At 42.1% G+C, this 17,547-nt stretch overlaps 1 protein-coding gene across 4 annotated transcripts in view; it reads left to right on the forward strand.

The window, feature by feature from the left end:
- The window catches only part of LOC116432175 (uncharacterized), a 65,030-nt gene that overhangs the window by 2,335 nt on the left and 45,148 nt on the right, over nucleotides 1-17,547 (forward strand). Inside the window, exons 1-2 of one of the 4 annotated variants that reach the window (XM_031988672.2) lie at nucleotides 1,318-3,233; nucleotides 3,354-3,675. The exons of 2 other annotated variants lie outside the window; for them this stretch is intronic. The gene's annotated coding sequence lies outside the window, so the exon portion shown is untranslated. Of the gene's footprint in view, nucleotides 1-1,317; nucleotides 3,234-3,353; nucleotides 3,676-17,547 lie in introns of those variants that run through there. One more of the 4 variants, XM_031988670.2, reaches the window with a different exon arrangement.

A 17,547-nucleotide genomic window follows, 5' to 3' on the forward strand; every position in this document is an offset into this window, starting at 1 on the left:
GGTCCGCGTTGTGTAACAATTAATAAGCGGATTTTAAAAGGTTCCTACGAACGTTATTAAAAATCTTGCCGATCACGCCGGGAACGATGAACGGTATCTTTATCGACGTTCGATCGAATCACGCGGTTGATTTATTCGACGCCAGATGGCGCGGGTGTATCATTTGCATCGGATAACGCAAAACGGTGTCCCCCGGTGGCGCAAAAAACAGCATTATTATCTTTCCCAACTTTCGTAGGCAAGAACCGATACGGTTATTACCATTAGCGTCCCCGCACGCGGATTACGCGAATAAATTATCTCCAGATTATTTTTGCCCAGCGGGACGCACGCGTGTCCGACGTCCCCCCGGTTAATTAGCGAAACGTATGATTTCGCATTATCGCATCATCGCCGGTGAAAAGGAAGGAAACACCTCCGTACGGACGTCCTTCGAACGGTGTCCCGACGATCCCGGTGAATTAAAGCGATAAAGCATTATCGCCTGGACGTATCAAATTTAATTAAGCCCGGGGCCGCGTTCGCGTTCCGGCTCGCGGCAAAAACCACCCGGGGCAATTGTTTCTTCTGGTTATAGATTTACAGCGGAATTATGGCAGTCGCGACCGTGTATTTTTTGGCGCTTATACTCTCCCCCGAAATTATGTGAGAATGACTTTGGCGTGCGGCCAACGTTCCGCAGAATGTGCGGAGACAACATGTACTTACGGAGCAACGAACTTTCGGGAGCGTGACTTTGGCGAACGCTCCTCTCCTTTTTCGCGAGCGGGCGGTTTCTTGCGATAAAGATTTGTGCGCGATCCCCGCTCCCCCGTGATTTTTACATCCAACGGTTCTCGTTAGTTCCCGTGCGGGATGATTTATGGCGCCGCAGATATTATTCCGCGGAGGAACTTATGCTCCGCCCCTGCCATTAGTGTAAGCATTAATGCGGAAAACGCGTCGCGGTCTTTCGAAGGAAATTTGGGTTTTTATGGTGGACTGTATGGGTATTTCGTGGGTGTGACTGGGTAAATGGAATTCGTCTTGAAATATTCTGGACATTGTACACGCGAAGCTAATTTTACGGAGAGTAATCTCAAAGTCATAGGTCAATGTGCCATTGTTATCCTATTGTATGACTGTTATCGGGTTGTAACAACCATGTTTACTAAGAATCTTTTACTACTTTGTTAACACTAGGAGTACAGGGTGGGTCGAAATGACCAATTTATAATTTCTTTTACAATTATTACAAAGGCGTAGACGGTTCTTTAGAAATAATTGACCCTTTGCACTCGGAAGATTTATTCCGAGAAAATCTAGAAATATTTTAACAATTCGTAATGAGATAAAGATGATGTTTCGTGAAACTCGAAGAGAAATCACACGCGTATTGGAGAACAATGCTGTTTCATTCCAATATTTCTCAAACTGATGCATTACACGTATTTACGCTGCTAAGCTCGTGTGATATTTTACTATCGACAATTCAAAGAAATGCAACAAAATTTTCCACTTCTCGTGGAAGTTTCATTTGAAGATAACACATGATAACAGCGAAATAGTTTGCTTTGATCCGTGGGTAACGAACATTGTTCTTAAATTAGTCTAGAAATCTTCGTCCCGAGTCATTGTAAGCAAGGGGTTAAATATCAAACTTTACAGTCTCAGCAACTATCACCTAAAATTCACATCATACCAATCCTCTCCAATCCCAACAATCTCCGAATCCTCCACCTTGATCTCAGAATTCAACAACGCTGCTAATCACTACAAAACTAGAGGCGTCGCGAGAACCTAGAACACCGTAGCATTTCCCATCGTAGAGCAACGCTATTCTATTTCCATATCCCTCAGACTGACGAAGTACAACATCAAACATCAAATCCAATAATTCACTACAAGAAATCAAGTGTTACACGACAGTCGCTCTCGACTAGAGTCAACCATCGCCTAAAAACTCGCATCAACCAATCCTCTCCAACCCCAACAATCTCAGAATTCGATAACGCTGCTAATCACTACAAAACGAAAGGCGTCGCGAAAAGGAACACCGTAGCATTTCCCATCGTAGACCAACGCTATTTTATTTCCATATCCCTCAGACTGACGAAGTACAACATCAAACATCAAATCCAATAATTCACTACAAGAAATCAAGTGTTACACGACAGTCGCTCTCGACTAGAGTCAACCATCCCCTAAAAACTCGCATCAACCAATCCTCTCCAAATCCCTCACCTTCATCTCAGAGCTCAACAACGCTGCTAATCACAGTTACCCGAAAGGCGTCGCGAAAAGGAGCACCGTAGCATTCCCCATGTATCAAGGAGGTCCCCGGTACACACGGGCGTGCTGATTGTAACCGACCGCGGTCGCGCTCGCTCGCTCGCTCGCACGCACGCAGATTTAATCTGCGAGCCTAACTTTGTTCCCCAGTAATTTTCGGCCGAGTAAGAATAATCTCGTGTTCACGCGTGGCTTGGAGCTTTCGCCAGGCGTAGTTAGGGCGCTGCCGGCCGGGAGGTTAGGGTTGGAGTCGAGACACCGGAGCCATGGAGGTTTGGGGTTAGCGGGATGGTGGTAGTGGCGGTGGCGTTCGCGGCGGTGGTATGGTGGTGGCAGCGACGGTGGTGGTGGTGGTGGTGGTGGTGGCAGCGACGGCGATGGTGGTGGTGGGAACCGGTGAGCGAGCAACTGCGCAGACCCGAAAGTCTCTCAGCCGCGAGTACGTAGCCAAACTCCGATTCAGTGAGGACTGACTGTTCCCGTTTGCAGTGCAGCTCGAAATCTCAGGGAGAAACCGCGGTCTTTCGTCCTCTCCTCCTTCTTTCTCTTTCTCTCTCTCTCTCTCTCTCTTTCTCTATCCTCTCTCTCTCTCTCTGTCTCTCTCTCTCTATTTCACTCTATTCTGTCTCTGTCTCCCTCCTTTCTCTATCTTTCATTCATTCCGCGACTCCATCCCTCTCTGTGCCCGTTCTCTCCATTCGTTCCTCTCCTCTAGCCCGTTGAACGGCGTCCACCCTCCCCCGTCCCTCCCCCCCGCCTTTTGTTTTAGTTTCTCTCGCCGCGGCAAAAGTACGTCCTTAACTTTTTCATTCGGCCGTGTCTATCCGGGTACCGAAGTTCCGGCCGCGTATGTAACGGAACGCTGGTGGCCCGCGATGCACGGAGCACCGACGTGCCAGCGCGAATCCTTTTTTTCCGACGGGCATCATCAACAGCCGCAGCAGCAGCAGCAGCAGCAGCGAGTACGTCGATCGACGTGTGCCACGAGCTGAGTGCTGCTCTTCTCTCTTTCTGTCTCTCTCTGTCTCTCTCTCTCTCTCTCTCTCACTCATACCCACTCACTTTCTCCATTTCACTCTCAGGGACCGGTGCGGCCGTGTGCGTGTCGTCTAGGCTCGCTATAAATTCCAAGTGTTTCCCCGTGGCCAGTCACGTGGCTGAGCGGCTAGTGATTCGGGGGAGTCCCTTTCGTTGATACGGACCAGTACTCCGTTGCCTCTGTGCCCGACCGGCCGAAGAACACAAGTGTCCGACCGGTGCGAACGGTTGTCGCTCGGAGATCGGGACGCGACCGACGGCGGGACCGCGGCACGTATGTGTGTGTGAGAGAGAGGACCGACGACGGTGGTCCAGGTCGATGTGCACAACCCCCGAGGAACGCACGGAAACTACACGTCCGTCGGCGTAAGTACGATCATCGTTTCTTCCACCCCCGGTTTAACGCTACGCGCTGCCTCTTGCCAGTGACTCATGCTCGGTAGTCAGCTGGACAGGGGAAAGAGAATGCAGCATTCTTCTCGGAACGTGCGGTTGACACGTTCGCGGACGGTGGAAATTCTAATGGGCAGAGATAGGGAATGAAAGGGGTTGTAGAATAATTTCAGAAAGTTAGGGATGTAGAAAGTTCGTGACGATGTGGATTAGACGTTTCAATTGTAGCGTTCATTTTGTGTTACGATGAAGATGAATGCTGTAGTAGGCTGCGAACGTGTTGATAGTATTGATAGCAATGGTTCTTGGTTGGGTCAGGAAATGGAGCATTCTTCTCGTAACGTGTAGTTAACACGTTCGTAGACGGTAGAAATTTCAACCCTTGCGGACGAACGTATTTTGCATTGTTCAATCCTCCATTGGAATGCCAAGTTGCAAACAAATGATTGAATCGAGCAAGAAATCACAGTTTCCTTATTCTGATTTAAGCATTCGATGTTTCATTTAGCAGTGTTTGCAGAAGGTTTGGAGAAATGAAAGTAGGGGTTGAAGTGTATAATTTCAGAAAGTTAGGGATATAGAATTAAGTTCGCGACGATGTGGCTTAGACGTTTCAACGTATAGCGTTCATTTTGTATTGCAATGGAGATGAATGCTATAGTAGGCTGCGAACGTGTTGATAGTATTGATAGCAATGGTTGTCTTGGTTGGGTCAGGGAAAATGGAGCATTCTTCTCGTAACGTGTAGTTAACAAGTTCGTGGACAGTGGAAATTTTAATGAGCAGAAACAGGAAAAACGAAGGGGGTTGAAGTGTAGAATAATTTCAGAAAGTTGGGGATATAGAAAGTTCGCGACGATGTGGCTTAGACATTTCAATGTATAGCGTTCATTTTGTACAACAATGAAGACGAATGCTATAGTAGACTGCGAACGTGTTGATGGTATTGATACGAAGCAGTTGTTGGTCAAACGTCGGGTAAATTATATCGAAATGTTTATCCGCTTCGAGTCCGTTGCGAGTGTCATTCGACGGACTCCGTGGGGCTTAAGAGATATAGCTTCGCTGCAATAGGTCGATATAATTGTGCCATCTGCTATCGAGAAGCTAATAAACTTCGGAAGACCTCGTTTAACGGTACTTCATTTAACGTTCTTCCGACGAAGCACCGTTCTGCTTGAATTCTAGGCGAGCAACCGTTTCTACTCGACGGGCGATGGAATGATTATAAAATTGAAAATTCCACGTTACATTTTCTATAATATTCTATATCTTCTATAGGTTCGCTATTCCTATAAATATTTAAAGTTATAATCTGCGGCATTATATTCGACTCGATGATTTCATTTCAATATTCTGTTTAGATCGTTGAGTCGAATAGAACGCTGAACATATTAACTCTCAGTCTTGACTCTCAGTCACCTTGATTCGATAGAACAAAACTAAAGTTGAATATTTCATATTTCAAATGTCGCATTGCTACGTGAAATATTGAAATAAAACACCTTCGTTCCTTAATTCATCTGAACTATCGTTAAATCAGTTTCAGACAATATCAGCTATATCTCGTCAAAAAGTGTTGAATATTTCATATTTCAAATGAAACTTCGCATTGCTACCTGAAATACTGAAATAAAACACCTTCCTTAATTTCTCTGAATGATCCTTAAATCAGTTTCAAGCAATATCACCTATATCCTTTAAAAATCGTGTATTCCCATTGAAAAACTCTCGAGCGCAAAGGGTTAATTTATTCTGCGTATTAGAAACATCAGTTCCACGAGATAATCCATATTCACGCTCACTGTCATTAGAAGCTCTGTACAGAATCGACGGTGCCTCGTAATTGAAGAACAGTACCATCGGCAATTATATCGTTCCCGGCCGCTACACGCGTCGGTACAATTGATCGGATAGAACGTCCCTTTTCCTTTTTAACGTCATTCAATTATGGGAACCGTTAACCCGGCTCACCGTCGCGGCCGCCGCGGGAGATCAATCGTTGCGGGTAATTCGGAAAAATCAGCGAGCACAAAAGCGGCCACGGTTCGCTGGCTTATCGTCGCGCGCGCGGATAACGGGGCAGGGACGGACGGCCGTTCCGCGGGACTGTTGAATACGGCCCGATCACGTCCGCCGGCAGCTAAACATCCCTGAACTTCATAATTAATTTCCACGGGTATCGACGGGGAGACGCGCCGCGGTATATACTTCTAATCCCGTTAACTCTCTCTCGCGCCGCGGCCACCGAGTAATGAAATGCACCCCTCGTTTCACCCCTTTCACGGCTGATATTACTATTTTTCCTGCCGATGGAGACCGCCGCTCTTCCTCGCCCTCGCCTCGCTCGGGACAGAAATATTCGTGACGGTTATTAACAGGCGGCTTGTGTTGCTCGGGTCACGGATATTAACCCTTTGCACTCGGATCTTTCTTACTAGGAATATTTAACGCTAGGTATATGGACGTTTGTGCGGTTTATTCTACTACTCCTGGAAAAACTCGTTTTCGTTTGTTCGGGTTTTGGAAGTTAGAGATTTGAAAATAGTTAATTAAAGTATGTATTGATGTAATTGCGTCAATCAAAGTCGACGTAAATATATACCAAATAGTGTCTGTGACATTCAGTCAAATTGACGAGCTCCGTATACCTAGTGTTAACATTTCTTTACGAAGACGATGTTCTTTGAGACTAGTTCGAAGAGAAATCAGCACATTGAGGAACGAAGCTGTTTTATTCGAATGTTTCACGTATCGAGGCATTATACAAAGTTTGACATTAAATATCATATTCTATAATTTTTTTATATTACTTATTGACGCTTTAGCATGACCATATATATTAGAATTAGTACTATACAAATTTATTAGATATTTTGCAGAAAAACTAAAATTTTATTCAATAAAATAAGTACTTCTTAAATTTTATTAAATTAAATACTGATCAGTACAAATTCTAAATTTTATTTATATTACTTATTGACGCTTTGGCATGACCATACATATTAGAATTAGCATTATATAGATTTATTAGACATTTTGTACAAAAACTAAAATTTTATTCAATAAAATAAGTACCTCTTAAATTTTATTAAATTAAATAATCAGTACAAATTCTAAATTTTTTTATATTACTTATTGACATATCAGCGTACATATCAGCATAAAATAGGTAAAACCAAAATTCATCGCAGAAGACAAATTTCTCAATTTCCAGCGCAAGTTGCAACCCTAGCAAACTGAATTTCTAAATATCAACGCTATAAAACTTGATATTTAATTATCAAAGCTCGCGTAATGCAGCAACATGAGAAATATAGAATTTCAAGACAACGCGTATACTCGTCACCCAGTTAACCGGTTAAAGTGTTAAAACGACGCGACGCGGAGTAACTGATAAACTCAGTTTCTTCAAATTCCGCTACAGACTTTCCTAAGATACAGCTCGCGCAGTTCAAGGGAACAGCGAATTGGACCGGGCGTTTCTGCGCCGAAGGAGAGACACGAGCGGCGTACAAATTTTATGATGCACCTGTGCATAAGGGGATGCATTTGCTCGGATCGAAGCCGATCACGGAGCGTCGTTCATCATTCTTTCACGCCCGGGGAACAACGAAATCCCGGCCGCGCCGCGGGGATCCCGCTGGAAAGTTCCCGCGATATTAAATGTTGTCCGCAATCTGCGAGACGCGGGCCGCGCGCATCGGGCATTATTAATCGGACGTTTGAACTGGAGCGGACAAGTGTTTGTCGACGAGCAAGTGGACGCGCGCATGATTTATGAACTCGCCCGATACACGGCCCGCTGCCGGGTATCGCGGCGTCGTTAAATTTCAACGATTCCTCGGCCAAGCCGCTGCCAACGGACTGCATAAACCAAAATTTCATCCCGCCGCGAGCGGCGCGGGGAGCGAAGGAATTCGCCTGGCCCTCGACGTGTAATAATGCAGTGACGAGTGAGGCTCGACGGCGGACGTTTCTGGCTCGATTTAATAAGAATCGACGTTCCTCGTCGGGCACGGATTGCAGCGAAAGCGCGACGTACGATTGTCAACGCTTTAGTTCGAACGCGTGCTCGCGGTGAGCAGGTTTCCTTTGGTAAATGATTAACCTTTTGAGCTCTGTGGGATCGAATATTGCAGCAGTTAGAATATTGAATGTTTTAATGAATCTTATTTTAAGGGAACGTTGAAAATTTAATCAGAGAAAAATTATTGTACTGAGAAAATTTTACATTACGTACGCCGTTTTGTTCATTCTAAATTATATCAGTTGCATTCGATTTAGTTATCTATTCAATATATTTTTAACAGTTTCCATTACAAATAGAAATACTTTCAATCACACGCAAAAGGAAATGCAAATAGTATTCTTGCGTTTTCCGCATACAATGTGTTAAGTTGGAATTTTAACTCTTTGAACTCTATAGGTTCGAATATTGCAACAGTTAGAATATTGAATGTTTTAATGAATCTTATTTTAAGGGAACGTTGAAAATTTAATCAGAGAAAAATTATTGTACTGAGAAAATTTTACATTACGTACGCCATTTTGTTCATTCTAAATTATATCAGTTACGTTCGATTCAGTTATCTATTCAACATATTTTCGATAGTTTCCATTACAAATAGAAGTACTTTCAGTCACACGCAAAAGGAATCAATTATCTATTTTATCAAAAATGTTTTAGAAGTTGCAAGTATTTATTTAATAATACTCGACGATACATGCAAATAGTATTCTTGCGTTTTCCGCATACATTAAGTTGAAATTTTAACCCTTTGAACCCTAGGCTCCAGTATTGCATCAATTGTAATATTAATTATTTCAATGAATCTTAAAGAAACTACCCTGAAATTATTCGATTTTCCATACATCTGAATTTTGTACTAATTTTGTACTTTTTTCTCATTTTCGCCAGCAATACTATAAAAATTCATCAGCCGACGTTTTCTATATTTCAAAGAATCTTTCGCGAAGGGTTGAATTAAAATAAGAATACGATTTAGACGTTCAGAATTATGGGCACAGTTCACATCGTATTATTCCAAACTAGATTCAAATAAACAAGAACATGACTTATTCAAATAATTAATTTATAACTATTCAATCATTCACGTAATAATAAGTGCTTCGAATATCTTAAGGAACGCAGTCTTCCAATTTCTGATCTTCCAATCACATCGTATTATTCTAAACTATATTCAAATAAACAAGAACATGACTTATTCAAATAACTAATTTATAACTATTCAATCATTCACGTAATAATAAGTGCTTCGAATATCTTAAGGAACGCAGTCTTCCAATTTTTATAATAAATTCAGAGCAACTCGCCGTTACTGTTCCAGTGTGAAGGGTCGCAAGGGTCGCTTATGAATTTTCCGCGCTCCGGCCGGGTATAAGTCGGGATTTCCTGTAACGACGGCCGCGCGATCCACTATTTAACGAGCTCATACAATTTTTATAGATAGAAAATCGATCTGTAATAGTGCCTATACACTCCGGCGCATAGATGACGGGAAAAACATGCGCCAGTGTCGATATACTCTCGCTCCCATGCGATTCCGAGTAAGATAATCAGCGTGGTTCGCTTCCTTGACGAGGAAAACGCTGGATCGTCAAAATGGCGTTACTCGGGGGAAAAGAGCTGCACCTCTTCCGAGAATAAAAACGTTCGCTCCGTGTTTCCCATTCTCGAATTAAGCGAAAGACTCGGATTATGCCGTGTTCCCAATGAAAGAAACACCGAGAACATCGGTAGCTTCCAGAAAATCTAATTTTACCACCCGACGAAGGATGGAACTGTTTGTAGATTTCTCGTGTCACGAGCGGACACAAATAACGCGATCAATATCCGGGTAATTATCACGAAAAATGTGTCTTCTTAATTTCCACGTTTTTCAAATTTCTCAAATTTCCGTTAGAAACCTGTTCAACTTCACTGGTAACACTAACGAACGTGTGAAAATCGTCTGATCAAAATTTCTATTCCACGGTCGTTAAGATCGCAACGGAAGTTTCGCGAGAAATGGCGAAGTGCTTCTCGGTCTTTCCGAAAACCCGTTTCATTTCGAGTTCGTTTCTGTTCAGAAACTGAATGACGCTTTTCTATTTTCACGTGAAAAGATTCTAAACAGCGCGATCGTTCCGTTCCGTTCCTAAGCAGGCAGTAACAAAAATAAAAGTAAATTAACAGTAGAACTACCGGAGTGGTTAAAGTGACCTATTTTTAAATTCGTCTGTTCCGATCATTAACACGTTGAACGTACGATTTCGTAGAGCAAAATACACAAAATGGAGAAAATATAATATCAAATCATTTCATTGAATTGTATTGTTATTATTGCATGTGCATTTAGCTGAATGTCACCGCATTATGTAGTATTATTTATAATGTAGAAATGTTTTCAAATAATCAATGTTTAATTGAATGAGCTATAGTAATTCAATTGGTTTGGGGGTCACAATTGAACGATGTTTATTTGAAAACATTTCTGTATTATAAATAATGCTGTTTTATGCAATGACATTCAGCTGGATGTGCAATAATAATAATGAAATTCAAATAATTTAATATTCCATTTTTTCCATTTCGTGTGTTTTGCTCTATGGAATCCTATGGCGTTCAACGTGTTAACAAAACAATAGATTCTTCTCTAAGAAATCTCTAAGGAAATTATTTTACTAATACGGAGACTACTTCTATGGAAAAATTTTGAAAAATCAACTTCACTGCTTGGTAGTTGTGTCAAAACGAAGACAAAGTTAATTTGATTCTACAAATGGAGTTACACTTTGTTTATCAGTATCAATTATAATTTTCTTATATTCTCCAAAAAATAAATCAAAGTAACTTTATTTGAATAAATGCTGTTTTTTGATATTTTTTTGTAAAAGTAAATCAATTTTGCGTATATTGATATATGATTTTGAAGTTTCAACTGTTAAACAACCCCAATTCGATTACTCAGTGGTTAGCTACTGCACTAATTTTTTGTATTTCTTTGTAACAACACAATATTTATTTTCTCATTAGATAACTCTTATTTTCTTGCACACACCAAATCACTTCATTTTCGGTAAATACACACAAAAGTTTAGCATGCAAACGGTTAACGACAAAGCGCAATCGCTCCGCTCTTGCTCAAACGGTTAAAGGATCAGCGCTTCGCAGAAACGCGCAACGCTCCCATCGCGTCTAGAAGCGTATATTTCTACAGCTTGATGTTAATGGACGCGTTGAATAGAATTTCGAAGATCCGTGCGCATCGCCGAAAGGGGCTCCGCCGATCGTGCAAAGGTTAAAGAGCCAACAGCCGCCTCCAGTCGCTTGTGAAAACGCGTTTGCCGTGCAACAGAGGCTAATAGCGAGAAAACGCTGCCGGTACATTTGCCGGGGCTTTTCTTTCTCTCGACGGGTCCGATCAACCGCCCGGAGACGGTTTTATTTACACCCCCCACAGCCCTCCGTCCATCTCCGATGAGTGGCGAGATCGAGCAGCCCCGATACGAATGTTTCCGGATCGATTTCGCGGCGAGGGCTACCTCTTTTCAAGAGAGAAAAAGAGAGACCTAAGGCTCGGTTCACACTAACGGTCAACGGAATGGTTCGATCGGACCGATTTATAATCGGCCGTGATAGTCGCCAATTTAGACATCTGATTCCATGAAATCGTTCACAGTAGAGGTAACGCATTGCGTATTGATAACGAGAAATCTCGTTTTTATGTGTCCACACGTCCAAATTTTGCATTAAGGAAAATAAAAGACCGAAGAAATGTTATATTTATAATTTTCGCTAGGAATACTATGAAAATTAGTTGCAGTTGCGGATAGATTACAAAATAACCTGGAGTGCTAAGTGTTAAAATATCATTTTGATAGTACATTTGTAATGGTACATTTTAATATATTTTAATGTATTTCAATTATAAAAATTAGATGCTGATAGATTATAGAACAAACTGGAGTGCTAAGGGTTAAAATATCATTTTGATAGTACATTTGTAATGGCACATTTTAATATATTTTAATGTATTTCAATTATTGTAACTAACACTAGATCAACTAGATAGGTTAGAGTGGTCTATTCCCGATTTAGAATTATTGAAGACACGAAGCTTTCGAGAACTGATTAACCTAATTGTTTAAGTAATACTTGAAACTTAGGAATAACTATTAATTATTTGCTACCACAATTCGAGTTCGTGTTACGCGCGTTACGACCCCTTGCCCTATGATTTCATTCTCAGCTTTGATCGATACGGCTACCTTGTCATTAATAATTTATTCGGAAAAGAGAAAAACTGCAGGCATATTCTACATTTATGCTCTTAACACATTCACGGACGTGAATGCTATAGCATTCATTTTCATTCCGATGAAAATAACATGAATGTTAACATTGAAATTTATGAACCACATTACCATGAATTCCATTCTATATCCTTAACTTCTTCAAATTATTCTGCACTTTAACCTGCAATAATAACAATGCAATTCAATCAAATGATTTAATATTATATTGTTTCCATTTCAAATATTTTGTACCATTTTGTTTTATTATATTTCTTCCATTTCAAGTATTTTGTACCATTTTGTTTTATTATATTTTTTCCATTTCAAGTATTTCGTACCATCTTGTTTCATTACATTTTTCCATTTCAAGTATCTTACCTTCAACGTGTTAAGTATAACAATTAATTACAAGAGTAATCACTTCGAATTCAAACGAATCGAGCAATCTTCATATCCGCTGAATCACATTGAAAATCCTCGCGAGCCTGACGCGTTGTAATTCAAGGGGTTGATCACGGTCCGCCCGTGTCGTTGGGCGTTATTGTGAACCGAGCTTAACGCAACGGAGAGGAGACCGTGGCGAGGTGCGATTATCGGGCAGCCAGTCGCATTTTCTCCTCGTACCCGAACGCTTTATCGTTCATAAAGAGGGTGGCGAGCGGGCGAGCGAGCTGCCGAGGGTCCGGGGGGAGGGGGCGGCTGCCGGGGCGAGTAACAGAGAAAGAGAGACTCGTGAGAAATTTTAATAACGCAGGGGACCCGGCAGGCCACTTTTCTGAACCGTCGATCGACTTCCAGAGGCGGCTCGCCGGTAAATCACGACGCACCTGGCGGCGTCCACGGATGGACGCACTCGCCTCTCTTCTATGAGCTCCGATTAGTTTCCTCCCGGATGGAGAAAAGGTATTCCTTGCGAACGGTCGCATTAAACACCGTGGCCTGTGAAAATGGGCCACAAATGCGGGGCGAAAAAAAGAGACAGAGAGGAAGAAAGAGGGAGAGAGGAGAGTGAGACGTTTAAGGGTGGAAGGGCGGTCGTGGGGACGGTTCAGTTTGGTTTATACACAGGGACTTTTTCTCGCGGCATTTTATTATGCGCTGTTCACTTGAGCGGGCCCGTCTTTCGGGACGTTTTTTCCCGCTTCCCTCGAAATGAATTACGGCCGGGAAAGGATTCCGATTTCTTTGCCTAGTTTTTTCGATTCGCTGCCGATTTGGCTGAATTGTGACCGTTGACCGTTGTTTTGGGGCGGGGGAGGATTATGGGAATATTTATGGGTTTCCGTGGGATGTTAGAGGGTTTTAATGTTCATTTTCTTGGTGATGTATCGAATGAACTGATTTTTTGTGGGATATGTGGGATATAAGGAATAAGATGGGGAAATGAGGAAGGATGTGTACGATATAAGGAAGTTTTGGGGATGGAGAAGTATTATGTGAATATCTATGGATTTCTATGGGATGTTTGAACGTTTCAACATTTTCTTCGTGAAGTATCGAACTAATTTTCTATTGGATAGATGAGATATAAGCAATAAGATGGGAAGATAAGGATGTATAAGATAGAAGGAAGTTTTGGGGATGGGAAATTATGTGAATATCTATGGATTTCTGTGGAATATTTGAACATATCAAAATTTTCTTGGTGACGTATCGAACGTCAGGTGACGTATCAACATTTGTTAAATGTGATAAATAAATAATAATAATAATAATAATAATAATAATAAAGAAGAATGTATAAGATACAAGGAAGTTTTGGGGATGGAGAAGTATCATGTGAATATCAATGTATTTCCATGGACGTTTAAACGTGGAAATTGTAAGAATCCTTATGCTTAACTCTTTTGCGTTTTATCAAACTTCGTTCGGAATACCAAGTTACAAACAAATGCTTCAACCATTCGAACAAAAAACCAGTACAGTTTCCTTATTCTCTATGATTCGACCATTCAGTGTTTAACTCAGGAGAATCTTCAAAAGGTTTTACATACGTCCAACAATCTTCGTCCGCAAAGGGTTAATACAATTTACGTTCGAACAGGCCGAAGTTAATAATGAAGCTTATAATCCATAACCTCGGAATAAAGACTGCATTGGAATATAAGAGTAATGTATTTCAGGATGTAAAGGTTCGTACCGCAGAAAAAGGGGTGTCTGAGAACGCGAATTAATTGAATCGGCGATCCATTCGCGGCGAACTGATTAAGCGAACGGTTCGGATCCTCGACAAAGAAACCCGCGAGGAGTTATAAATTGATAACCATGGATTCGCGTTGCGAACGAACGCGGCCGGGGAATCGGAGAAGGAAGACGATAGAACAACCGAGAAGTCCGAGCGCGAGTTCCTCGGTTATTTAAAGAGTTTGTTGTTCCAACGGGGAAAGGGCCGGCAATTATTCCTCCTCCATTAACCACGAAAAAAAAGGCGGAGAGCACCGGCGGAGTTTCCCGGCTGAAAAGCTATTTATTCGCTCAGCGGAATCTATTAAATTCCAAGGAAACTAATTGCCACGCTCGACCAACGGATTCATTCACCTTTAACCCCCCTTCCTCGCGATCACACTTTCGGATCAAACACGAACGCCACTGGTGAGCAGCGAGGCTATAATTCTAGGCCGAACAGAAATATCGCGAGATGTCGGTCGCCGCGATAATGACACGGATTTTCCGCGGATAAATGCAAAGTGAAATTACATTTTTCGCGAATTCTGTTCTCAATTCTTATAAACGACTCGTCGCGTTTAATGGATTATTGTAACGGATTGCTGAAGCAAACGATTGAACTTATTTAACACTGTTCCTACCGCGACCAGTCAAATGACTGGTGTTTAGCACAATTTATATTTTTTAATACAGATAATAACCAATTTGACAGTATACAAATATAGTTTCTTTTATTTAGAAGTATATAATTTACATTTTATTAGTCTTCACCGCATTTTTTACAAAATAGGTTCGTCGATTGTACGTTTCCCACACACATTGTATGCCGCACGATTTCACGGTAGAATACTTGAAACGGAAAAAATAAAATATTGAATCATTCGATCGAATTGCATTGATATTATTGCAGGTTCGTCTAGCTGAATGTCACCACATTAGTTAGCATTATTTATGATATAGAAATGTTTCCAAATAACCATGGTTTAATCGAGTCAGCTACAATAACTCGATTTCATTGGGGGTCACCGGTGACCCCCATAGCATTCGACGTGTTAAAAGCATTCAACGTGTTAAAAACAGTCATTTGACTGGTCGCGGTAAGAATAGCCTAAACTTTTATCAACTTCTCTAGAAAATCAAGATATTTGACAAATTGCAACTCGGATTTAAGACTTACTAAATAGAACGAAAAAGGCAATGCCAAGAGAAAACTGGGAGATCTCCATTCGATGTTAACACTAGATTCACGGATATTTATTCTTCTATTGCTTTTAGAACAATTGATATCCGAGCCAATCTCTCATTCGAATATCGAAGCGATATACTCGCAGCTTTCCGGCGGAAGTCTTTTTATTTCGCAATTATCTTAAAAGCATCCGGGAATAAGCGTCCGGGGAACCGAGAATAATCCATTGTTACATCTTTTACAAGGATTACATGTTAATCGTATTAAACGCTCGGCGGTTCCAGTGTTAATACCTGTCCGCGGAGCTCCACGGACGCCCGCGAGGCTGCTTCGAATCACTCAGACGAATCGTCCGCGCGTGTTCCCATTGACGGACCGCTGAATTATACTCTCGGTCGCGGTAAAAGGCCACAAAAGTTGACATAAGTAGCGACCTGGGTCCACCTGGCTCGTCTCCCGTTGCATCCGCGAACGACGGGACTGCCGCTGCAGGCTATTGATGCCGTCTCCCTCCTGTCCCCCTCCTCTCCTCTCAGAGAAACTCGCTACAAAGGATCGTGCTCCCGCGAGACGGTCGAATTAACACTAGGACTATTTACCTGCCGGATAAACCGAGCATTTATAATTTTCTTGCACGGTTCCTTGCACAGCGTACATCATCCGGCATAAAATTCGGGGCCATTAATACTATTTCTACATTTCTGAAATTTTGAGTTACAATCCTTTTCTCGGTTTAACAATTTTTCCCCGATTGAATTTTGGACATTTGGTAGTTAATGTTATAATCGTTATTGGTATAGTCGAAGGTCGGTTCAGAATATACGATTAAGGGTGGAAAATAGTTTTAAGTCGAAAATTTAAGTCTGTCGACACCTTGAAATAGTGTTAACCCTTTGACGACGAACGTCGACGTTTCGGGAGATGAAACGTTCGTATTTGGAAGACTAAGTCACAAAGGAATAATTTAATTACTCGAATAGCGAGAGTTTAGTATGTAGTTTCTGTTTTTGCTATTATTTAAGCGATCAATGTATAATTTAGCTTCATCTGTTGAAGGTTTTCTACATTTCAAAGAATCTCGGCATTCCGAGATGAAATTTTCATATTCCGAAGACTAAGTCGCAAAAGAATGATTTCATTACTTGAGCAGCAAGATATCAGTACGTAGTTTCCTTTCTTTATATCAATTGAGCAATTGACAAGTAATTCAGCTTCATCTGCTGAAGGTTTAGTATATTTCATAGAATCTCCATCCCCAAAGAGTTGAATATATCAATGAATCTTAAAGAAACTACCCTAAAAATATTCGATTCATCAAAATTTTCCACTGAGAAGGAAAATCGAAGCTCCAAGAAATATATTCCTCATTTTCGCTAGCAGCACAAAAATTAGTTGCGACAGATCACAAAACAACCTCGCATGCCAAGGGTGAACAGATGCATTCCTCGGGTTTCAACACGATCCGAAAAACTCTATTTAATTGCTCGGTAGTTTCAGCGTTAAGCGGTGGTAGGGCGCGAAACGTCGTCGGCGGAAAAGCCGAGAGCACTATAAATACGAGCGTGTAGGTCGCGCGGAGGGGGTGGGCGGGGAACGAAGGAGACACTGTCCCCGGCACAATGCGTGCCGCACCAATCCTATTTTCAGAGATACGCATCTCTCCCTCGCGTTCGGGACGGGAGAAAAAGCGCGAGATAGCACCGACTGGAGGAAACGACAGGAGGAACGCTACGGCGGGGTCGGGGGGGCGGATGGCACGTTGGAAACGTTGGATGGATAGGGGCCTAACCGCCTTTATCCCCGCATCAAATCGTTTTCTTCGAGGTGGCTGTGCAGCTGTCCCGTCGCTTCTTTAAAGTCCATCCTTTCTGACTCGGCGATCCGATCCCCGGGAACATTAGAGTCCCGGGGATCCCGGAATCGTTACCGGAAACCCACCCCCGGCTCCTGGGCCAACCACCGTTCGCACGCGTATTTCTGTTCCCTCGGAAACGCTCGATCCTCAAAATAAACGGAAATTGCGATCGGGAGGTGGACACCGATGATTGCGGCTCCCCGGACCGTTGACTTCGCTCTTTTTTAACTCTTACGAGGGTTGCCGAGGTATTTAACCCGACGAAGATTCTGAGATATACAGAATCCTTGATGGATGAAGCTGAATGTATCAATTGCTTGGGTAATAGAGAAATAGG

This window comes from Nomia melanderi, chromosome 11 (assembly GCF_051020985.1).
Source record: "Nomia melanderi isolate GNS246 chromosome 11, iyNomMela1, whole genome shotgun sequence".
Lineage (NCBI taxonomy): Eukaryota > Metazoa > Arthropoda > Insecta > Hymenoptera > Halictidae > Nomia > Nomia melanderi.